The sequence below is a fragment of the Lipophrys pholis genome (genome assembly GCF_963383615.2).
Source record: "Lipophrys pholis genome assembly, chromosome: 2".
NCBI classification, from domain to species: domain Eukaryota; kingdom Metazoa; phylum Chordata; class Actinopteri; order Blenniiformes; family Blenniidae; genus Lipophrys; species Lipophrys pholis.
In genome coordinates this window covers 16895172-16921472 of record NC_137636.1, presented here as the reverse complement: position 1 = coordinate 16921472, position 26301 = coordinate 16895172, and the positions used below count along the sequence as shown (strand labels likewise).

The window sequence follows — 26301 nt, the reverse complement described above, 5'->3', positions numbered from 1 at the left end:
TTTAATTAGGTGTCCCCCCCTTTTCTAAAGTTCATTTCAATTAGTCCCACCTCGGCCCCACTTTCAGGTCTCAGTGATTTGTCAATGCCTTAACTTTTATGTAGCGCAGCATGGTCACGATGCTGCATGTAAATGTGTGTGTGTGTGTGTGTGTGTGTGTGTGTGTGTGTGTGTGTGTGTGTGTGTGTGTGTGTGTGTGTGTGTGTGTGTGTGTTTCTGTTTATGCTTCGTGTCTGACCTCAAGGAAAAAAAAAAGGACTCCTGTGCCCTTGACATTTCCTTCTTGTACTTAATGATGAATTGCTGAATTGCAGGGGTTATTTATTTACTAGTTCATAGGAGAGACTTGCACATTCCCGTTTGCTTCCAAAACACTCACAGAGAAAAAAGAAACGTCCATAAAAAACACGACCCAGGAACTTTCTCTGCAACTCCAAACAATGAATATTATTGTTTTACTTTTATTAGCATTATTAATATCATTTTCACATTTTATGTTTGCTTGACCCCAGGAACAAAATATGCTATTGCAAAACCCATGACTGATGAAACTATTTATATGACATATTTGTTTTCCAAATCAGTCAGACATGAACAGTCATTTGACTATTGGCATCAGAAGAAATTGTATTAAAAGCTCTAACATGTTTCCGTGTAGTCAAACATTCACGATTTCATAATGAACAATTTGGTTAGGACTTTTTTTGAAAATCATTTCAAGTAAATTGTGAAAAAAACAGAACTGTTGCCATAAATTGCCATAACTTTCTACATTAAATAGAACATCAAGAAACATGCACACATGGGATTTTGAGGCTCATATAGGTGCTTAGGTTGGATGGCCTTTCTGTCCTGTGTAGCATCCTGAAGGTGTACTATGTCTGCTCTGTCCATTTCGTGACACCCTCACATAAGCCGATCAATCTGCTGTAATGAAACCCATCAGGTCACCTTTGGAATTTATCATTTTTTTTTGTGTGCGTAAAATGAAACGCCCCCTGATGGTATGGATGCTATATATAGATTACCTATGGGCGAACATATCCCTCCCTCACTTCCCCTCATAAAAACTGAGCAAAAAAAGGTTTATGAATTATATTTCTAATGGGTCATATCACTTGCTTAAGTTTGAACTTGGACTTTTTCCTGAGTGCCCAATCGAAGGTTTGCAGCAAAAAAAGAAAGTTGGTTTTCAAAATGAACTTCTTTCTTGAACAGTAAATGGAGAGAAGTTTTGAAGTTAGAAATATTGTGAAATGCTATTTTTTAAAGTCATCAGCAAAAAAAAAGAAAAGAAAAAAGGAGCAATCACCTGACTCTGTTAACGCGTCTCGTTCTCTGTGGTGTGTTCTGCTTTCTGTTTCTGTCGCTCGCTGAGGTTTTGAGATGCTTAGCGTCTCTTGTTTGCACACAATCCGCCTGTGATTATTGCCTGCTTCAGGCTTCACGCACTGCGATGCATCTTTTCACAAAGCAGCCTCATTTGCATAGATTTTGCCGAGAACCTCTCAAATCTTCAGAAGTGTGCTTGAAGACGAGTTAAGATGAGCAATCATAACGACAGACTCTCTGGTATTTATTTTTTTTTTATAAAAGGCAGGCAAACATCGGTATCAGCTGAGACGCACACTCTAAATTGGCTTTTCAAGGCAGAGAACGAATGCACAAACTTATGAATTTGTTTTAATTTCCCAACATTTTGGTAGATTTTGCACAGGAGGTGCTTTTCTTTATCTGATCCTTTTTTCTTTTTTTAACTGCGCGGCCGAACCTGTCTAACTGCAGTCAAGGGCCGACTTCATAGTTCATTTTCTGCAGATGGCACCCAAAAAGTCCTTAATCCAGCATTTGCAAAGAAATAAGTGTTTCTTATGCATTTTCTTTATTTGTTTATTTCTTTTTATTTTTATTTTGTTGTTGTCATTTTTTTTTTTTTTTTTTTTTTCTGCTGAACACAGCTGCTTAAGCCCTGCCATGCAGAAAGGCCCAATATGGCTCTGTCTGTAAATCGGAGTCCGGGGGCCACAAGACAGAAAACAGGGGAGAACCACCCGGCGAAATTTAGCGCACGATGGCTCCCAGCGGGCATCATTTGGGGACCAGAGAGACTTTTTCTCCTCATTCTCTCTTTCCTTTTTCCTGCATGGTGAGCAGGTTGGAAAGCTCAACCCTAACATTGCTGCTGACACAACCACTCAGGGACGGCTGTAACAGCTCTCTTAGCATGGCACCTGTTATTGAGCCGTCAGAGAGAGAGAGAGAGAGAGAGAGAGAGAGAGAGAGAGGACGGGGGCGAGTATTAGGGAGGGAGGATCAGGAAGGAAGGAGGAGGTAGGTGTGAAAGCAGGAACGAGTGAAACTCAATTGTAATTTCAGGGCTGTCACAGTTCTGAGAGCCGGTAATTTTGCTGCCGTGTCGGGCGAGCGTACGTACTACACTGCCTCTCCGTGCTGAGACTGATCTCTTCCCTCATCGTGCAGCCCACCTACATTTTCATTCATCTCAAACCTGTAAACAAACCAATAATAATTAGATTCACATCGGGCTACTTTGTAAACAGAGAGCAGAGTGTGTGTCTATATCGCGGTCACACTCTTGCTCCTTCTATTTCGTTGTTGTGTTCCTCTAGTTTAACACATTTTCTCCCCGCTGTCTCCTATTCCATTTTAATGCATCTAAAATTACTCCCAACAACCCAGTGTGCCTTTTCTGAAACTCCTTTTCATTTGTCTTCATCTCCTGAATACAATTGGCTCTCAGACCGAAGTGATTCATAATGCTTTCATCAACCTAGTCATGATTCTAAAGAGTCCCTCCTTCTCAAATCGTACCAAGATAAATGATGCTGAGAACAGTAAAAGAGGAGGCGAAAACAGCAGATGATGCACCGCGTTCAGCCTTGTGTTTCTCACTTGGACTTCATTCTCCTGTGATGATATCAGGACAGAGAGCGGGTATATTTCAAATATGTTTACAGTGTAACTGCTATAAGAAACACATTCTACAACCACACGGGAACTAAAGATAGAAAAAGATACAAAAAACAGTTTTGTCTGTGAGAATGACGGCAGGCTGCTGTCCATTCAAGCAAAGCAGTTGCATTAGTCTGCAGAGCAATCAAAATGGATTAAAGCCACCACGCTCCAGCTGCCTGCACGCAAATCAGATATGCCTGTGATGATGATAATCAATCTATAATATAATAACACAACATAAATCTGATAGTGTTGTTCCAACAATTTTAATAACATAGATTTAAATATTGCCATGTGCGCTGGAGTGATTTATTGATGAAGAAGTGCTATCAAGCTTATATACACCCCGTTTCTGGTGGCCCGCCAATAATACCATTAACTGCATTGTTCAAACTCATTATGTGATGAGAAACACAATAATAATTGCAAGACTACAAATGCACAATTTCTCCCATTGAGCTAATCACTTTCGCCGGTATTACTCGTCTCCCTTCCTCTCACTCTCTTTTTTTTTTCCTCTCCTCTTTCCTCCCAGCTCTCCTCCATCATAAATCCTGGGAGAGGCTGCTGGATAAATCCCTGGTGCTGAATTAGTATTGTAATTTCTGGTATCCCTGCACACTTTGCCAGCGCAGACCTTGGAGTTATTAATCTGGGGGGACAGGTGCCACAGAAACAATATGCTGAGCGGTTGGCCTGAATACGGGGCCGACCCCACCCGTGCCAAAGCCTTCAGTACATTCAATTAAAATTACAAGGGATGGACTAAAGCCCAGTTTTAGAGAGCATAAAAAAAAAGAAAAGAAAGCTGAAGGTACTTTATGTTTTATTGTTACAAGGTGGGATTAAAATATTATTTTTCTGCTCTCGGTAACACACACAGTTGTCACATGGAGGTCAACACGTAACCAAAAAAAAAAAAAAAAAAAAGGAAGCGAAGAACAGCCATGTTGCCTTTTGACACGTCGGCTTCTCTGAGTTGAGGTGTTTTCTGAGTGCCATAATGTGTGATATTGTGTGGTTTACCACCTCTGTGAAAAACGGTTATACTGCACATATGGCCCACTGACAAGCCTGACGGATGAAACACTCGGTTTGCTTTTGTTTAGGCACCGGCCACGCTCCTAGTTCAAGCCTTTAAAGTGATCAAAAAGGCCCGGCCATATTTGATGTTGGTTGCAGAGAGACAGAGCGCGAGAAAGAGAGCGGGGGAGACAGAGAGAGGGAAGGGAGGCAAAGACAGTGTCATCCAGTGATGTACAGCTCCAGTCCTCTGTCACACAGCGCAGTGTCTGCTGGGAAATAATCTGACATCTTGTGCTCGACACATCCAAGTGATGAGTACAGCAGGATGGAGAAGAAGAAGAAAAAAAGAGGTGCGGGGAGTGGGGAGGAAAAAAAGCAGAATGATAGGACAGGGGGGCGGGGAGAAGAGAGGCCGAGAAAAGTGGGAGAGCGAGCAGGAGAGAGAGGACATAATCAATTCACCAGCCTCGTCTCCATCATGTCATCGCCTGTCAGAATAGATTTAGGAATAAAGCTTTTGAGGGACCTTGCTCAGCTCCGATCTGATCGATGCCTCAACTGCGTTTGCCCAGATGTCGCTGACATGCATCACACGGTTTCTCAAAACACACGTGGTCCTGCTGTGACCATGTCGCCAGGAACGAGCTGAACCACCTGCCCCTCACTCACACTTTGCTGTTGGATGGAGTATCTCTTCACCATTGCCATGAAGGCCTGTGATGATTAGTTGGCGCGAGCAAAATTCCTGCATTGGATCAGTCACAGGACAATTCTGACCCTAAAACTCCAGAGGGGGTTTCTCTCCAATTCACCAATCATTTTGTCATTTTGTACGTCGAGCAAAATGGAGCTCATGAAGGAAGTGCAGAAGCAGGAGGAGGACCTTAAACGGTATTTAGACCGGAATGACATGCTGAAGTGCTCATTTCTCACTTTTCACACATTCAAGACATTTTGCAATCACTACTTTGAAAATAAATTGTCAACTGGAACATGTTGACATTTGAGACAAGGCATTTGTGAGTGTTTCAAGATATTTTGAAAACTGCCTAAAAAAATGTGTTCATGTTTGTCACAGTCCAGTAAGATAGCGGCTTTACATTCCCAGAAACTGGGTGAGATTTCCCTCTGCCACCCATAACTTGGGTACGCTGTGGGTACTCAGAACTGGAAGTGCATATGGGCAAAACCAATAGAGAGAAAAAAAAAAAGAGGATGATGAAGCGATAGTGGTGGAGTGAATAAATTGAGTCATTAAGCATGTGTTTGTGGGAGCCGGGTTCCCATATGACGGTGCGCAGTGGCAGGAGGCTGCTGCTGCCATTCACCATAAACAGACAAACAGATTGGCTCCATTGCCTCTCTCCTCTGGGCAGCTTTTGCCTCCTGCTTTCTGGGGAACACTTAAGACTCTCCCTTCTCCCGGGTCTCCAGAAAAGCTGCTGCTGGTGCTGTACTTCCCTTTATTAGGACTGATCATCTTAATCAAACAACACTTCTGATGTCGGACTGATGTTAAAAGTTAAAACGGATATTTATACAATTGTTTTGCTCGGTTTTGTTTTTAAAAGTTACCAAATGTTTATTTCTATCATCAGCCAGTGGGATACGTTAGCAGTTAAAATATAAAAGGAACAGGCACCACTTTTAAAACTGTCAAAGCGATTTCTTTGCAAAGCTGCACAGTAACATAAGCAATGGTGAAAACACATTATATTCTTCTTTTTTGTAACTCAAATAAAGACCTTTTCTTGCTCATGTTTTGCCAGTTGCAACAACATTTTCCGAGAACCATCAGGTCACTTATATCCCCAAATTGGTTGAAATGGAAGTGAAACTACAGGCTCGAATGTGCATACTTGTGGCTTCCTGCTGACCCCGCCATCGAGGACATGTGCAGGAACTTTTTTCCCCCCGGTGTTTCCCATCACTGTCTGCTCTCTAATAACAGGAAGAAGAAAAAGACATGTTTTTAAATGGTGAACTGCAACTACATGCGCAGAATCGTGAAACCTGCTTTTTTTGTGACACATTCAATTTCAAGAAAGTCGCACGCAGCAAGAGAGTCAGCACCGTCTGTTTATATGGGACTTTGACCACGGTTTGATATGCCTGGATCTCATTTGAACATTTTGAATGGTAAATGGATTTCACTTATGCGGTGCTTTTCCACCGCGTGAGCAGTTGTTAATGCGATTGTCAGCTCAAAGTGAAAGAAAAGTGAAAAGCATCACTTTAAGCAAATAATAGACTGTTTATGATTTTTAAAACACTAACTCTAACTGTCTATTATAATAACAATTTGGAAGAAATGAAGTGTGTGAAATAATTTCTACCGAGCGGAACAAACTCTCTGGTCCGACCAGAGCAAAGTAAAAACCACCGAAAGGGAAGGCTTTAGCGCGCAGTTCAAAAACTGTTGGCGTTTAGAGATGAAACTGAAAAACATTTCTCCGTATTTCTCCTCCTTTCACTGTGTTTCTGTTTGACATGCAAGCTGTTATTTTTTTTATTTATTTTTTTTCGTGCCTCCGCTGCCTTTTGCTTCCGTTTGTTCAGTCCTCTCCAGCCCTCTCACTCTGTCTTGCTTTTTGATTTCAGTGTGGAGGGCAATCGTTACGTGAGTGATGGTACCCATCAGTGTAGTGCCTGTGCTGTAAAACTGTCAGCCGCTGACAGATTGACTGACGTGGTCAACCCTTCGATTACCAGCACAAGAGCGGACAGGGTGAGAGAGGAAAAGATAAAGAGGGAAAGACGTGCACAGGAAACAGGTGCATTGAGAAAGTCATGTTTTATTTTGCTTTCTTCTGGCACTAAACTGAAACCATAAAACAAGCTTTGCTCGTTTTTTTTTTTTGTTTTGTTTTTAAAAGGAGCACAGAGAAACGAAGGGGAAAAAAAGGAATGATGTATAGACAAGGAGTGTTCGTGTTTAATTTCTAACAGCTGTTGATTCAAAGGGAAAAAACTTTATTCGGTCCAGATGGTCTCAGTCAGTGGCAGAACGAGAGAGCTGACTTCATTGGCTCGAGCCATGTGTTTTTCCTCCTGACAGAAATTAAAATGGTCGTTCGTTTGTCACCGCTCACTACACAGCTTAAAATGTAGCAATGAAACGTTCCTTGGCGATAATGCACCATAATTACTCAAACGCCTGTTCTTTATCTGCAGCAGAGGGAGGACAGAAGGAACATTTCCCTCAGATGAGATTTTAAAACCCAGCGAGCTCACTCAACCCACAGCAAAAAGATGGGGAACACAGTCAGAAGCCTTGTTCTTATTGAGCGAGGAAACGCCATACGCCTGTCATTGTGGTGTTCAAAATCACAGAAAATGAAAATCCCTATGTAATGTCACTTTTTCTTCAAAACAGAAACGGCAAAGGATACTTTAATTGTAGTTTATGTAGGCGAATGAACCTCACTATCTCTGCCTCCAATCAGATTTAACAGGGTGTCGTAGCTCGGTATCAGACGGTGATAAATGTATTTATTTTAACAGTCTGATGGGTATTGATCTCCTCAGCGGCTCCACCACAGGTTAACATTATGGGACCCGGGGAGGGAGTAGAGTGGGCGACTGTAACAGCACACTTCTCACATCTCACAAATGAGGTGAAAAACACACTGGGTTGTGGAGGTGTGGAAAGATTAACGGTGGCCTTTGACTGCCATCTGAACGTAAAATCTGTCATTCATCGGAAAAGGAAAGCAAGAGCGCCTCAGCGGTCGATGTTGCAGAGATGACAGAGATAATAAAAAGTAAAAAAAAAAAAAAAAGAAAATCCATGGCAGAAGGTGAGTCAGAGCACTGCAAATTTGGACAGAAGAAGAAGAAGAAGAAGAAAAAAAAAAAGTATTAACTGCTCTTTCCTTTAAAGAGTTCACAAGGCGCCGCCTGAGTGGGCTGAAGTGTTATCGGACACGCATAACCCAGGCTGAGACGTGATCTGTGGTTGCCTGACTGAAACATCCATCTTCTTCCTCGTAGCACTGGTCCGCGCAGTGAATCACGTACGGAGATGTTTAATAGTGACTGGCCTAAATTTATCCAGTCATAACACTCTTTCGGAAACATTGCGGGTCCTCACTTTTGAACTCGGCTCCGCTTTTTCATGTTTCCTCTAATCTCAGTGACGAGTGATTCGATGAGCCATTCATTGTGCCTGCGGAATGTGTCAGATGCCTCACAGAGGATTTAAACTACAAACCTATGTGTACTTTCAAATATGAGAACATTATATTGAGGGATTCAAATCATAAAGTGTTTCAATAGTGGCGTGCCGCTGTTAAAGAGGAGGATCATGTTTTTGTACTCACATAATAAACTTGTTTTGTGAAAAAAAAAAATAAATGTGATGTATAACTAACAAGAGTCAATAGAAACTGACTTTGCATTATAATAAAAGTTAGCTCATTGTGACATGGTAATTGATTAAAGCCCCAATATAAATCTCCCTATTTGAATTTTAAAAAATGAATTCAATTTAATATGAAATACATAAAATAATGCTATTTTAATATAATTTCCAAAGAAATAGAATGTAAAGATTTTAAAATGTAATTATTCAATTTAAGTGTGACACAGCAGAGCTGAAAGGAAAGAGAGTCGTCATTTGAAGGCATTGTTTGTTGCTTTTCTGTATTTTTAAAATATCATGAAAATGGGCGTGTGGATGTTCATTAAAATTTGCACTGAACTGGATGTAATTAGATGAGTTATAGCTCTAAAATGCTAAATTAGAACGCAGCAAAACCAAAAAAAAAAGGGACAACGGCAAAAACCATCAGGGCGGTTTGAGCTCCTCAATAATTGCTGAGAGATATTGACTGCACAGAGCGTTTTGGCCATGCAGACGCTGTTGAACGGCCGCAGATTGTGAAACGCTGGATGACTGCGGTAGCGCTCTCATTGTGGCTTCTCCGATAAACACAGGATCTGATTGGGTAATCTGAGTCTCCACTCTTCAACATCAAATTCACCCGGGTGGACCTGGAGAGGGTTCACTCCAACAATGCTTCAAATATCCACAAATATAAAAGTCATTACTCACAGTAACTGTGACTCTCCACATCAAAGTGGTTCATAATAAGTGGAAGTGATCTCTTCTGATTGATGACAATTTTAGGTCATTAGTGGGCGTTTGACGACAGTTTTTGTGACAAAATGCTTCACTTTGATGTGAAACAATGATGGCTGACAGGCGGTAAACTCCAGTACATGACTCACTGCAGTGTTACACTTGGCTGACCTCATGGACGACAAAACCTGTGACACTAAAATAAGGACACGCTCTCACAGGCCCGTAAGACACTAAAACCACCTTATACAACACGCTATGTGCAATTTAGTTATGGCATCATCTAATATTCAGTTACCAGAGAGTGTAAGAGATCTGAATCCGGAGGTTTAAAGTTGGATCCGAGATAAAACGGAGGGGAAAAAAAGCATTGCATTGAAATATTTGAGGGGGAAAAATGGATTGTTTACTGGGGGAAAGAATCAGCGAAAGGTCATTCAGACAATTAAAGCGTCGACTCTCCAAAGCTCTGTGAAAATTACTGTCATATTACCCCCCGAAAAAATTAATCAATTCAAACGCAATTTAAAGAAACAAAAAAGGAAAGAAAAAGCCCACTATCACTGAAGTATAGTGGCTTTTTTCTTCATCACAGCTATTTCAAAATAGGGAGTCGCAATTTACTTCCTTGTACGTCTGCAAAAAAAAGAGTTCATCAAATGCACTTGGGCTTTTCTTTCTAGCTCAGTTGCTGCACATATGTATTTGCAGTGTGTTAAATTAACGTGCAGTTCCATTAAAGTGAGACAAATAGAATAGAGAGGCCATTGACAAATTAACTACAAGGCATTTGCATTGCAGGAAATGTGTCAGCCTCAGGGACAGTCCCAAAACGGAGATCATTAGAGCTTCTTTTTTTTTTTTTTTTAACCCATTTTAAAAGACACGCAGTACACAGAGTTATGATTGAGACGCATTTTGGACTAACACCTCCATTACTCGTGGAACATGGCGCTATCTCTCAATGCTACATATAGACAAACTATCATATTTTCACTGTCCTCCCTCATAACCATATTTTTTTATTTTCCATCAAGTTATATGATGTTATGTTATCTGTTTCCTCCTTCCAGTAATATTGCATTAGATTTCCAATATTCATGGTGTGTTTTTCCATCTTTCACAGATCAAGACTTCATGGGCTTTTTAGATGAAAAATTATCAATACAAGATGAAGCATCAGCGAAAAAAGCAGTGACACATTGCCAACATGCTCTTGTTCCCGGTGCCAGCATCAATAATTCAGCCACTAGCTCATAACTTTATTTTCAATGCATAATTGAGGCCAAGCAATGATGGTCGCTCCTTCTTTCTTCAGCCATTTATATGTCGAGCGATTTTTAAACAATGAGACGAGCAGTCCATTAAGCTTTTAACATCTTTTCTCTTTCATACGCTGGTAGATGCTGGAAAGTGTGGACTGTGGCTTGTGGGTCCGTTTCCCTCTCCGGATGCTTTGTGCTCAGTAATGTGAGCAGACGAGTGTTTCCAGGTGTCTTGCTCTCTTTCTGATGCTCACCGTCGCTCTGCAAGCACAGCGACGGTGAGCATGAGAATCTAAAAAATGATAAATGCGGGAAAGCTGTGGTAAGTGAATGAAAAAGTGTAAACTCCACATTTAAAAAGTGTGGTTTGAAAAGGAAGAGGGTCTCAGGATGAGGTGTAATTTCTCTACCCGCCTTTCTAAACGGCGCTTTTCTTTTGTGTGTGTGTGTGTGTGTCGTTCAGGCAAGCGGTGTCTGCGTGCGCGCGTCTGCGTCTTTCTAGTGACTTTCACTATGCCGGACTGACTTTGTAAAGCAATTCTTCACATACCCAAGTTGGCTTTAAACCGTTGCACTGCAGAATACTTGTACTTTAAGGGGCACTTCCTCTACCCAGTGACTCATTATATGACCTGTCTACACCTCTCGTTTGTTTTGTACTGCTGCTTAATAAATATTGATTTACTATTTTAATTACATGTTAATCTCAAAACGCATGCCAGCATTATGACTCTCTCAAGCCATACAGCAAATTTCCTGTTTGCAAATATTTATTGAGGACGGCATCCTGAGAGAGCTATAAAAGTGAATAGCGGTCATTAAACAGAACCTAGCTGTCTAGAATATGTGCACAAGTGTCAATATCAGCAGCACAGTTTCACCTCGCTTCTAATCAATTGCTTGTTCTGTCTTTTCTAGGCACTCAAACAAACAACAGATCCTTGATAAATTTATTTGTTGAAAGCTGCTTTATTTTATGAAGGATTTACCCATGTGAACCAATCGGAAATAGCCAAATTGTTATTGTGATAATTGGGGTTATAAGGGAAAGAAGAAGAATGTAGCAAATAAATTATGTGAGTGCAGCATTATTCCTGACAGTCAAAATACTATTAAAACGTGAAAAAAAGAAAGAAAATAAAACAACTTTTTGCTTTGTTGGACAAAAGTTCCAAAGGCATCAGAGGGAATTTTTTAGACTTTGAGGGAAATTGAGCCTAACATCAGGTGAATGCTGAAGGATATTGTCTTATCTCATGAATTTAAACTTCTTATGACTATTCATATGTTAAAGGTCTGAATTTATTATGAATATATATAGCTGTTAAATATGTGCAATGGTTGAGTGATTTTGCATATTTTTCCAAAATACCTTCAACTTCCAACATCAAGCATTTATTCTATTTTGCATTGTATTTTTGACATGACCGAGAAGCTCATTATACAAACGTGACACAATGGCGACTCTTGTCTGTGCTTGGACGTGGAATCCTAGGGCCATTGTAATTGATATGTGACATCTGCTTTCTGGTTTGTTTTTTTGTTTCTCATAGTCATTCTTGAAGGTTTGGTTACAAGATGTAGGCCTGCCCAACCAAGCCACCTGTGTCATTATGGATAATAATTTAAAAAAATGTCATCACAACCCATTTCTAACGAGAGGTTTTGGGTTTGTTAGTTTCCTTCATCATACAAGCTAAAGTATTGTTTCTATAGTAAGTCATCGCATCCCAATCAGTCAGCCTGTCATGTTTTGTGAATCCTACAGGTTAGGATGACTCCATAGCCAAGTTGTGTCAGAGAAACATGCAACCGCATTACTTTCAGTTCAACTGTTTTAGTATGCAACAATAAACATATGTGTGCACTTTAACTGGACTAAAGTAAAAGAGCACTAATCCAGCTTTCACAGGAGCATCATTAAAATTTGGAACATGTAAAAATGTATTACTCTTATATTCATTGCCTATAATGAAATCCTACAGGACCTTTAACTGTCCCATGTAAATAACTGCCTCCTTTAGGTTTATACTACATCAGTGTTTAATGCATTCAGCCCCTCCTCTCTTACTCATTCTTTTCATTTGCCTTCCAGACACTTCCATCACAAAGATATATTGAAACTGAGAACGCATTAGGATGATTGGGAAGCTGAAATATTAAAGGAAAATGGAAGGTGCTTTTTTTTTTTTTTTTTTTATAGAGTAGAAAAGAAGCTGTCAATAACAAACAGTAAACAACATGATTTTAATCATGTTTAGCCAAGAGTCAAATGAACAGTGTGTAAAAAAAAATAAAAAATGGTTTGGATGAAAGTGTGCAAGAGTGTGTTTGATAGTAATTTATGCAGTATTTAGTGTTTGCATGGTTTGTTCCGGAGATCAAGGTTGCTGGTTTAATTGAGCCTGTACCGGACCCAGGGCTGAGGGAGCAGGCAGAGGAGCATCGATAAACTATGAAATGGTTCCAATATGGCCAATCGATGCGGCTTTGTGAGCAGCTCCCGCGGGGCTTTGATTTCCCTCTCAAACAACAATCCAGGATCTCCGCTCTTCAAAGGCAAACTCCATCTTTGCTGTTATTGTTGTTGTTGCTTTTCCCCGCGTTTGAGTGATGTCACTGAGGTCGATTTCATCCATGTCCATAAAGGCTCTCCCACACTTGAATCACCCGGGAGACAGCTTCTGTCGGTCTGTGCAATGGTAACAACAACCAATAAAGGTCAATCTCCCATGGTAATGGCCAATTGGGTTTGTTCCCATTATTGGCCCTCTGAGCTGTGGTCAACAGATGGAGAGCTGGCATCGCTGACCCAAGTTACACTCCAACCTTAAGGCGCTCTGTATCCAGGCACTGTAGTGTGATTCTGCTCTCTCTGTCCCTCAGTATGTGTTGGCCTGTACATCACTCCATCATGCACAGCCTCTGTATAAGGAGAACCGTCACAGTAGAGTCACAGGAGTGCTGCCAGCGAGGGCTAACCGTCTAACCATTTCAGCTAATTGCCTCATTAATGATTCACTGGTGTTAGGCTGCTCTAGCACTTCGCTGTGGGGAGCAAATTGTTCTGATTGGTTTGCCTCTGTCAATTATTGATGAGGCAGTGAGCTGAAGTGCTAACACCTGGCTTTGGAGGTCCAAATGGCCCTGCATTCCCATCACATACTCTGTTATCACGCACCCTGGGACCACATTCTGTCTTGAAGGGCTGAAGTCTTGACGGTTGCTGTTCTCTGAGAGTGGATGAAGCATGCCCTGGGGCAATGGCTGTGATCTCAGTTGTGAGGATATTAGCTGGTGGAACAAGGCTCACTGCTGTGCAGAAGGTGGACAGAACAAGCGGCATAACATGCAATGCTTTGTGCTGTATCAGGAGGCAGAGGCAGGGGAAAGGGCCACTGGCTGGATTATATGCATGTTCAGTAGTGTGACAACAAACAACAAGAGATAAAATCATATACCTGACTACATATTTTATGAACCCATTGTTCAAATAGGCTTACACTGTACATGTCCTTGAATACAAACAAAAACATGAATATTAACTTATAAATGTGAGAATCCATCATGGATAAATTGAGTCTATTTAACGTTGGTCAAATAAAAGTAATAACTTTATATTTTACAGGCATGAGTGGAGCTTTATTGGTATGCAATGCAATGTCAATACTTTCTTTGTTTATGATGATTTATAATGGGTGCAGGCGGCACCTCTACAGTAGGGTCATGTAATTGGATCTCCAGGAGATAGGAGCTGAATTCCACTATAGTCACTGTGGCTAATGGCCCACCCACAAAGCCCTCCCTCTGGCAACATGAATCATTCTTACACAGTGCACACAACACTGGACGCTCTTGCCAAACTTTGTGTAACTCAAGACACAAAAGAACCCCCCCCCCCCCCCCCTTTTTTTTTTTTCTCTTTTCCAAGAGTAAATCACAACCTGATTAAATGACATAGAGTGGACGCAAAGTCGACTCGTCCATGGAGTTAGTGAATTTACTCAGGTCTCCTTGGCCTTAATTAAAGCTGATTATAGAGTCACCCCCCATGCTGACGCCACTGTCACTCTGAATCTCAGCCAAGTGGGCTTGCCATGAACACTCACAGGGTGGTCACTCCGCCTTTGTTTTTACACTGGCACCAGTGACAGCGGCGCCCACCCCACTCTCCAAATACAGTGACTGTGACTCACTGTGTGTCACTATAAACCCGAGACAAGAAGACAGCGATTAGACAAGGGTCGTGTACACATCACAATGAGAACTTCCCTCACTGTGTGTGTGAGTGCGTGCGTGCAAGAGCATCCTATAGCGTGAGAGAAAATAATCTGAATCACACCTAAATGATTTCTTCTTTTCTCTGTTCTTGTCCAAACCCAATTCCCCTTCACCCCCCCCCCCCCCCCCCCCTCCATTCATCTCTGTTAACAGATAACCTAACGACTGAGCGGTGATGACATCAGAGCGGCTGACCAATCGCAGCAAGACAACTACAAAGCACAACATTCAAAAATGACTTGAATTGAAGAACACCACACAAGACGCATTAAGACTCCCTCGAAATCCCTACACTGAAATTCTTGAAAGCCTCTTACGACTCCTGATTCCCTCCCTGATATTTTACCTCCAGCTTTTTTCTACAAAACACGAGGAAAAAAAAAGAAGAAGGAAAAAAAAAAAAAAAGAAAACACAGACTCATAAACATGAGATGGTTGACAATGCCAGATAAATCCCTTGGAACTATTTTCTCTTCACTGGGAGATCACTGATGCATGCTTTTGTAAATAGATCATTATAAAACCCTATTCTTATTCCTAATATAGGAAACATACCAAGTTGCTGTCACCAAATTCATAAACCATTACTGTGAATAGATTACTCATGGTTCAATATTTTCCATGTGAAATGAATATTCTTGTTACCTATTTGGAGCCCATGTAATTATAATTTCAAAGTTCATTTCATTAGCCTTTGAATTTATTTGGACTGTAAAAATGGTACTTCTAATTGTTCCTATTCTCTTTATGTAACAGCTTAGTCTTCCTCTCCAATATCCATATTAGTACATGTAAATAGAGAACAACGAAGACAATAGCATGGAGAAGACTATAGTGTATATTTACTACCCCAATAGATCACAAATCTCAGTATTTGGATCTGAAAACCTTTTATAAAGTTACAATACTTGAACTCATTTTCCGATAGACATAGCCCCAGGTATCTGGACATTTTCCTATGTATTTGAATAGAGGCATTAGTTATAGGTATTGTTACTATTTCACTGAATTACAAGAGTTAAAAGGCAGTTATTCCTTTAGTTTCTTAAGTCAATTCCACTGGGTAACAGTGAAGGTAGAAAAAGCTAAGACTCTGACTTAGCACAGCTAATATGTTATTTTCAACATTTGATATGTTATTTTATATCTCTAAGTACAAGTGTCAGTCAATATCAACATATTTATTGTTTCTGATTGCAATAATTACCCCAAACCTCCCACACCCATGCTATAACTGTTCTAGCAAAGCTGCTATCAGTCTGAAGGGGGCACTTTTTTTTTCTTTGAACTGTTTGAAATGATGATTCTGAGCCAAGAGTTGGAGGTTGAAACACCTCAAAGACCGCAAGGAGGTCTGTCTTCGATGGACGACGAAGATGACCAAGTGGGCAGAAGAACAAGATGCCAAGCCAATGAAAAGAAAACCTCAAAGATAAACCCCACAATGGTAAAGAAAGAAAACCTTTGCATGGACAGCAGGAAAATCAAAACTTGTCGAACACCTCATCTCCACAGTTGTGCATCCTCTACCTCTCAGTGTGTGCTGTGCATCAAGGAGTCTCTTTTCAGTGACCCTCCTCTACTGTCCCCCACGGTCCACTTCCCCCGCTGCATGTCCCCATTCAGCCACATGAGGAGAGTTCAGTGTTGAATGCTGCTGATGGACACATATGGCAATGAGGACATCAAAACAACAAACACGTCAAAACACACTCACATGTATGGGTGCATGCCTACAGATGCACAATCCCAAACAGCACCACTGAAATATGTTGCTGTATATATGTACAGTATGTTCCGTATGTATAGTCGCAGACGCTGTACTTTGCATGTTGACTTGTAGATGGAACGTGACCATTATTCATAGAGAATGGGCAGGAAGTCAGTGGGCCGACTCTAAACCGACGCAAGCTCTACTTCAGCTTTACATCCGAGGCTTTCATTTCAGAAAATGTACAGTAGAAACAGTTTCATGTCTCCTGTTTCCTTTTGTGAAGGGTTGTTCACCACCAAACAGCGGCACTGATATGGTTCAAACTCTTTGGAGGGACACATACCCTCCCTTTTGATGTCAGACACAACCTGGCCACAGTAAGCGTGGGTAGAAGAAGAGAAGAAGGAAGGCAAACTGGGGCGCTCCAATTAAGTGGCAGCACACAAAGTGGCATGGGGCATCCTGCCAGCAACTGTCTATTCATCCTGTGTCAAAGGGATTTGCACGTCTCAATGAGTCTACGCACTGACAGAAAAGTCCAAGAGCAGAGCAGAGGGGAGCAGAGAAAGAAAGCAAGGCTTGGCAGAGGGGATGGAGGGGGAAAAAAAAAAGACAATTTGGACCAAAACTTAAGGTTGCACTGAGTTTTGGATGATATTTTCTGGTCTGGCTCACAAAAAAGAACTTTTTTCTAACCTCTTTAGTGAGTTCAATATCCTCCTTGACCTCAAACTGTTACACCGTCATGGAGTTGCCTGGGCAGTCATGACCTCACGTCAGGTCTGAGGTTAAAGTTGTGTTAATGAGCATGGCACTCACCTCAAGCAGATGTTTAGCCTTGTGGATAAATACGTAATATGTAATTCTTTAATATATGGCCACTACTTCTTTGCTCTTGCTTGTTTAGCGACAAGAAACCTCGGGAGAAATAGAGTTGAGTAAGGAGGAAGAGGAAAATCACTGAACAATTTGCTTTTTGTTTTAATACTTATGAAAATCTAACACAAAGATGACCATCATGAACTAAAAAAAAAATAATCTACCTTCGTTCCACATAGTACACACAGTTTACGCGTGGAAATGGCATTAATTCAAATATTGTCAGAGCACACCAAATCATGCAAGGGTATTTACAGTCAACATGTAAACAAACTTGAAATTAGGACTTATGACTTGGCAGTGATTAGTTAAAGAAGATTAAAATTGCAGAAAGGATGAAAATGTCACCCAAATAGGAGACGTGTGTGGTAAGAAACAAGACACTGAGCAAGAGCTTCTGTGAGCCTTGACGTTTCCCACTTTGTTACAAGAAAAACAAAGCTGCATTTATGCAGAGATGTGACAGGTTGAGTTGCTTTTGCATGTTCTTTAATCAAAAATATTGAAGCACTGAATGGAATCCTACACTTCAGTTACACAGTCAATCTGCAATTTTTATTTTGTATTTTTTTTTCTGGCAATAGCCCGACAAAATGCATAGAGGTACACCTTCAAATTCAAAATGTGTGTAAATGCACGCAAAAGCACACCTCTGGTGTTTTTGTTTCACACACACACACACACACACACACACACACACACACACACACACACACACACACACACACACACACACACACACACACACACACACACACACACACACACACACACACACACACACACACACACACACACACACACACACTAATCTAAACAGCAAGGCTGTATGTAAACAGATCGTCGACATAATGGGATTGTTCAGTGTGCAAACAATAAGCTGTTAGCGTAATCACAGGTCAAAGATATATTACCCAGAGGGCCATGCTGTATGTATATTAACAAGATGGATATGTGGAAGAGAGGAGGGGGGTTGGATATGAGGCATATAGAGCTCTACTGATTCAGATTTACCCCCTACTGGGCCCCGTCCACTGCCTTTCTCTCTTTTACCTCCCTCTTACGGCCCTTACTTAATCAGCCTTCTTTTGCTCATCTCCCTCATTCACTCAACTTTTTCTTAGACACTCTACCCCTCCCACTCTTTACCACATCTCTTTCCTTAAACCCAGTCCTGTCTCCGTTCCTTTCATCCCAGTCCCAAGTCCCTCTTGTCGTGGACCGATATAATCTGTTTCAGCAAAGCAGTCAATCCATCTCTGAAGTCAGTGGGATACCAGGATAAAGCAGCTCCACAATCTTGTTTCTGGATTAAGCAAGTAGAGGTCTGAGTGATAGTAAGCTTTTGAGGGTATTTACCTATTCACGATACCAACACAAGCAGGAAAACCGCAACAAAGAGACAGCATTTTGTTAGCATTCACGTTAGAGTCAATCAGATGGATCGCCACGCCCCGATATCTTTTTCAATTGAAAATGCCATAAACGGAACATCTCTTTTGTTGATAGAAATGGATCTAGCATCCATTTAACTGCAGTGTGCTTGTGTGTCTCGATCAGCATACAAGTTCATCGTGGGAGAGGATAAATCCTCCATAGCTTACTCTATAAGCTCACATCTTATTAACTTATCTCCACTTTATTTGATTATTATCTGACCCATTCTTTCAACTGGTTAATAAGTCCATGTCTTCCTGACTAAACACTCCATTAGTGTCATCACCAGCATGCTTGTGTGTGTGTACTGCGTATGTGTGTGAACCACTGAAGCAGATACACATTGGGGCCAAGTGACAGAGTAAACACAGGAGCAGAACACGGAGGAGAAAAACAACCAGTCGGAGAGACAGGAGGTTCGAAGTGATACATTTAATCATTACTTTTGGTGTAAAAATTCTCAAGGGTGTGCGGTTTATTATATGATTTAAGATTGCCCTATAAAGAACCAGTATAAGTTGCAATGCGGTGATGTTGAAGCCATGGATGCAGCATGTTAAGAAGTGTGTTACTGTCTAAGAGGGAAAAACAACCCAAATCTGACCATTTTAAGTGCCAATAAGTCAACACTAGTACCTGATCAAAAATGTACAACAAGGAGTTGTGAAGTATGAGAAGCTGCCCCTGATTCTAAGAAGGTGAACGTTTCATTCAATTGTATTCACAAAAGCAAAGTAATGTGCCTTATTGTTGGATGTAATCAATCATACAAAGAACGAGTTTGTTAGAAAATACTGAGCTGTTTAAAAACAAGTTAAATTGAATACATTTGTATGTAAAAACGGCAATGAAGATGAGTTTAGGTGGGGTGTCTATGGTATAGAACCAGTGTAAAGGACTTATATCACTATTTGTAGATTTAAACTACAAACAACTGAGTATCCTTCCTCCTTATCCTTCCATTCCAGAGGTGAATAAGAACATATAGTGGCCATGAAAGCCGAAACACTTAAAACATCCTTTCAAAACCAGCGTTTGGTTTGTCCAATCTGAATAACTGTAGATGCTTGGCAGTGGCAATATGAGGGACTCATATTACCTGCTCTTCTTCTAGCTATGAATAGTACGGTTTATTTGAGAAAAATTTAACTAACTTTTCTTTGCAATTCACGTGACACAGAGAATAATCTACAGTCATTGAGAGCATATATCAGTAAATTATATTTTCTGACATGTTTAGCTCAATTCCCCTCTGCTAGGTAATATGTCCAGTACTTCAGACTGAACTTCCTCACTGACAACATGCTCAGAGTGAACTGCATATCAGCTATTGATGCTCTGGACACACCTCTGCAATTAAACTGTGTGATTACACAATCTAATGCACATAGATTATTAATTTAGGTAATTACACAGTTCCGCATATGAATGGAAAGTTCATGTCAGTTTAGGCCCCCTAAATTATACACACTGGTGTTTCAAATCATTGGTTAATAACAAATGCAAAAACTATAAGAATTGAAAAACCGTAGCAGCTGCTCCGACCCTGCAACTCTATCATGTTGAAATATGTAGCAGCATTCATAGCCATGCTCTTTTTTTTATCTCACACACACACACACACACACACACACACACACACACACACACACACACACACACACACACACACACACACACACACACACACACACACACACACACACACACACACACACACACACACACACACACACACACACACACACACACACACACACACACACACACACACACACACACACACACACACACACACACACAGAGTCTATGCTATGCCTGTGAGAGTCTGAGTCTGTTGGAGTGTCATGATTAGCAGTGACCTCAAGCTAGACAGGGCTGGGGTAGTGGGAGTGGGGTCAAAGGTGACAGGATTACAATGAAGCAACCCGTGTCAACTGCTCAGCTTTAATCCAGACCTCTGGGCTGACCTGGGGCTCTTGAAAAATGATTCACATGAATGACTTCAACATATTGTGGGTACACATCAATGTTGCTGGTGGACGTGTAAGCTTGAAAAAAAAATGCCTGAAATGTAGCGTCTGAAGTGGTCTGGATTCTAACGTTGAGATCCTCGGGATGAGGATTGTTCTAATGGCCAGACAGAAGCAAAGGCAGGGCAGACCTCCTTATGTCACATAGCTAATGACTAGGATGAATAATAGAGCCTTTAAAGCCCTTACTCCCACCTCATTCTGGCCTGCACATAAGCTTGAGCTCTTGGTGGGCAGTTAGCCATCAAGCCCGTCGCTGAGATGAGATGGGCTCCCAAGAAGATTGGGGTGGAGGTTGGGGGGTTGGAGAGAATCGGATTAACTAAAATGTCTCAATTGGAAGAAATGCTCTGAGCTGGCCCTCAGAGTAATACTATTGATAAATGCTGTAAACCAAATCTTTAGCATCTGATTAGGTAATGGAGTAAATCACAACCGTTGGCAGTGCTGAAATCCGCATGTTCGGGTTGTATCTGAATGTTTTTAAAGCATGTGTTTGTGATCAGAAGCAGAGACTTTTATAAATACCCGCGTTGCAACTGGAATAACAAACACATGGGGAAATGATAAATTGCCAGAAGCTGTGGACAGGTGGCATTTCAGTCTGCACCGTTTAGCTGTGCAGTCTGCTTTTCTGACAGCTTGATTTAGTCTTCTGGCACCTGAGCCAGAAAACAGAGAGGAAATTAACGGCAGGAAAACGGCCTAACTAGATTCCAATTTGCCTGCTTTGAAACAATTGATGACGCACGTCGAAATGTTTTTACTGCACATTTGTGGTTGCTGTACCAAGTTCACTATGAAAGTGCAACGGTGGTGTACAATAATTCAGGGTCAAATACAGAGAGCAATCAGAATAGCACTTATTTAATTTACCAATTCTTTCACCACCTGAGCCCAGGCTTGTTTTGGGGGAGGGGGCATTAGGGCTTGTCTTCAGGGAGCAAAACGAAGATTACAGTGACTCAAAGGGAGATGCTCAGACACATGCTGTTCTCCCCGCTGTGAGCAGGGTGTAATCCTTCAGTTTTAAAGAAGTGAAAAGTTTGTAGAGTCCGGAAAGTTATGAATGCATCCCTTCTGGGCCCCCTACAGAGCAGAGAGTGTGAGACAGCAGGGGATAACCATATGCTATCAAAGTGTGCTTCGAAGCGCTCCTCTTTAGTCCACCAAATTATACAGTATCATCACATACACCTGACAAAAATAGATGAAACATAATTATGGAGCCCAGTGTACAAACAACAAAGACAAAAAAACAACACATTTCTTGGGGAAAAATAAATGTGTTTTCTGTTTGCTTTGAACGACAAAAGGATATTGTTTTCTCCCTTCAATTACTTTACTTGAACTCAGTTTAAACTGTGGCTGTGGCCTGATAGTGTGGGTCAGCTCATAATATTGTTTTTACATGCTTTTAAAATATTGCTGCTGGTGAACAATTACAAATTTATGATTCCTATCACAATGAACCCCTTCACTGTTACCAGAGGTTAATTTGTGCTCGCCCCTCATTTCAATTGTACCATAGTAAATGTCCACATTATTTCCCACATGGGCCTGGATGAGGGGTTTGATTATCCAAAGGTAGACCTTGGTTGGCTCTGTTATTGTCAAAGGGGTCGTAAGCTGCAGTAACAGCTTCTAGGGTCTTATTGCTATGGCGATCAGTCCCTCGCCACTTGGCCTCCATGACCCCAGTCAGAGATAAGCTTTATGGGAAAGCACATTAACATGCTCTGGCAGTCACCTCCCTCCTTTATCAAAGGCAGTTCTGTGAAATCAAGTGTTTATGGACCCCCGGTGAGGGTATAGTGCGGCTGATTGCCTATATTAAAGGTTGACTGTAAATGAGCCGGAGGTGGACAAAGGACCTGCAGTGGTGAGGAGAACTGAGAACGTGATACTGATGTTATTCCCACTAAATGAGCAATATCTTTAATGACGGCAACACCCCATGAGCAGGTTACTACCCCCTGGCTAACTAACACTGTCTGCAGTCTAAATATATCCATGTCTTCCATTGTTTTTTACAAAAAAAAAATAGACTTCCAGAACATGAGAGGGATTAAATGTACTTATGAATATCATGTAAAATAATGTTTGAAACTATTAAGCACTATTGCAGATGTAGTGACAAGATCTTCTTTTGCTACTACTACTAACTTTTGTTACACTGATTTTCTTTCCAAAATAGTCCTCCAAGTGTGTCTTGATTTTTATCTTATTTTATTTTTCAATTCATGCACATGTCTTATTTTGACTCAGGCTTTTCCCTGAAGCTATGAGAGGCACAATACTGTAAAAAAAAAAAAAAAAAAAAAAAAAAAAGTGTGTCAGTCATGAGTGCTTACTTAAATCTGATCTCTGATCACTGGTGTAAGATCCTCTCAGTATGTCTGCAATGATGGATGGTGATAGCCCTGTGTCTTTGTGCACATTGGGGGGGCCCTACTGTTGTCACTGGACAGATAAAGAGAGCAAGAAAGAGAAAGATGTAGCCGCAGCCTAATGTCCTTCTCTGGTGCATGCTCTCTCCTATTTGCTTTTCCCTTCACGGCACGGTTAACATCGTAAATTAACCTTTCCAGAGCCCCCTGTGCTCAGAGACTGGTGCGCAATACAGACAAAGGAGAAAAAATAGATCAGTGTTATGCAATGCGGTAGCCCTGGTCAGAGCCGGTTACAGAATTGAGCTATTCCCTTTTCGGTGATGGGAAATAAAGCAACACTCTTTTATTCACTCAAGCAAACTCTATTTTATGTGCATGTCCTGTGTACTCTGCATATCAGTATGCGGCTGCTTTTTTGTTCTCCATCCTAGAAATGTAAATGAAATACATGAAAGAAAATGTATTGTAGATCTGTCTCTCCTTAGTTCGAGTCTGTAAATAGGATGTAAATACCAAACAGCTATGCATGCTAATATACAAGCAATTTGTTCAGGTACTTTTGTAATCCAGACTTCTCATATGGCATGTAACGACGACAAATCTCAAACATGGAAAAAAAAAAACTAAATGAATTGTGAACAAGGATATGGTTTGTAAACAACTTAAAAACTGAAAAAATATGTCTTTGCTGTTAATGTTTTCTTACTGATAACTAATGCATTGGCCTGCCATTTACTACAGTGCTCTGCTCATGTTAATTGTTTTTTTTATGTTTCTTAAGGTAGGGCCGAGGCAAAAAAAATACCACCACAGATCACTGGTTTGTGGCGTAGCCGAAGTTGGAAAACAAAGATGAGGGGAAAAGATCTCAGTCTGTTTTTTCTTTTCATTGCCACTGCACGCTCATATGCATACGCAGAATAATTGATTACATGACTATAGTGTACAACTAACAAAATGTTGTGGTAAAGCCATGTAGTGTACCTGTGGTTAAACTTTTCAGTCCCCCCCCCCCCCAAAAAAAAAAGAAAGTTACATCACCAGCGCTAAAGTGTGCCATTTCAAAATGCTACACATTTGTTTATGCTAAATGAAAAAAAAATCTGGTCCTCAGCTGGTATGAAAAATACAATTGTGACTCATTCCAAATTATCAAAATCTTTACTTGCAAATGAAAGATATTTTCAAAACTTTGTTTTTGTTTGTTTGTTTTGTTCTGATACTATGTCCAGTAAATACTGTTATTATCTACATGCCAAATTTGCCTCTGCCCTAGCAACTCCAATGTGACATTTTATGGGAACGGCGATGGAAAACACAATACCTTTTTTTTGTTTTTGTTTGTTTGTTTGGTTTCGAAGAGTGTTTATTTTCAACCACGCTTAGGAACATGTTAAATCCCAAGGCGCTCATGGTAGATGGAAGTGTCTAATTTTTAACCTGTGCTAAAGATATTTTAAATTTAATAAATAATTATTGTAACAAGAAACTATGTGAAGCTGTGTCAAGTTTTGATCCATCTCCATAAATTGTGCAGATTTGTCGGTGAAGGTAGTGTTTAGAGCTGTAAGATTAAATTACAGGGACACGGGGAAAAAAAAATGGAAAAAAAAAAAGTATAGTATGTAATAGAGGTCAGTTATCATTGATTTGTTTGCAAGTTTTTGTGTCAACGAGGGAAAGAACATTTTGTAAATGTTTCACATATAGTTCCATTTCAATTGATTCCATTGTTCCTTTCTATGTACTTGAAAGGTTAAGCGCAGAAAAAGACTCACCTGTCACTGTTCATCCGTCATCATTATGTCATTTCATCAGTTTGCTTTAGAAGTAATCAGGGTCAAGGTGATACCTTTCCCAAGCATGTTTTTTTTTCTCTTCTTAATTTCTGAGGAAAGATCATTATACCAATAAATAAGTAGAGGGTTGGGCTTTTTTTCTTTTAGGAGGAGGGGCATTTTGTAACTGAATTCATTGTAAGTGTTGTAGATAGAGATTGATAGCAGACTTTTTTGAACACTAATCTGATATGTTAAATCAAAAGCTTTTAACAAGCACAAGTTATGCTTAATTTATATTTCCCGTGGATCCAAACAGCTGTTCGCAATTTTATTTTATAACTTGAAAAGCCCTTGAAAGTGCAGCATCCAACCAAACATTACTACTTGGCAAGAGACAGAGTATGAGGGATGGTGTGTGGGGGTGGTGTAAACAAGGTAGGCGGCTACCTGAAGTTGACAACTTGTGCTTTAGATTCAACCGGATTTAGTTTGGCTAAACATTACATAAGGTGTGAAGAAGGAATAGTTAGAGGACGTGCCCAACTTCTAGAAAGCAGTTCAATCAAAATAATCACTACAGGGACTTTAGAAGCAGGATTTCTTCACCCATTATATCCATATTGAAATACAAGAAGCCGCAGCTTAAGAAATGTTGACCTTTGACCCCTCAGTCCCTGCTGTGTGAGATGAAGGTGAGAGATTAAGTTTCAGTTCACCTTGAATTTGGTAAAACCAGTCATTGACTATGATATCCTTTTTTTTTTTTGCGGCTCACTCAACAAATACACAACCACAGACCTCCTAGACAACAATATTTGTGGTATTGTCTTTGATTTGAAATTACACGTTGGATCAAACGAAAGGCGATGTTAATAGATTTGTGTTGGTTATAAGAGTCTGTCTTTAATTAATTAAAAGCCGCTCACGCAGAGCAAGGCAAGTTTGTGTACGTTTCAACAAATTGTTTACAAGAGGACACATTCAATTAGTTATTTCATTATCGCCCTAGGTGTGATCAATTGACAATGCCGATAACAAAGCCACATCAATTTGTGAGCAGATTCAAGCACATTTCTCCAAATGACTGAGGAGCACATCAATTTCAGCCCTCGTTTCCTCTGGCATTTTAGCACAAATCCACATAATCAACCTCACTGTGAAGTACATCAGTGAGGATATTTTTTTAGATTGTTCCAAAAAAAAAGAAAAAAAAAAAAGTTATTTGAGTCAGTGGTCGTGCCCGGGAATACCACATGCAGACACCGTCTTCTGCGGGGAGCAAGGCTCTTGGCTTTTCCTTGACTCCCCCTTCCCCCTTGAGTGATATATGGCAAAGAAAGAAAGAAGTGCTTGCTTTCTCGCTGTCATTGCTCTCTCCCCCCTCGCTCGTAGCATAGATAAACAATGCGAGTGACAGTCTCTCATCACTCAAG

General features: G+C 40.6%; 1 protein-coding gene across 1 annotated transcript in view; it reads left to right on the top strand.

Annotated features, from left to right (window-relative positions):
- The window catches only part of mafa (MAF bZIP transcription factor a), a 72114-nt gene extending 56802 nt beyond the window's left edge, over window positions 1–15312 (top strand). Inside the window, exon 3 of the mRNA XM_080458347.1 lies at window positions 14785–15312. The gene's annotated coding sequence lies outside the window, so the exon portion shown is untranslated. The remainder of the gene's footprint in view (window positions 1–14784) is intronic.
- Window positions 15313–26301: the final 10989 nt, after the last annotated feature.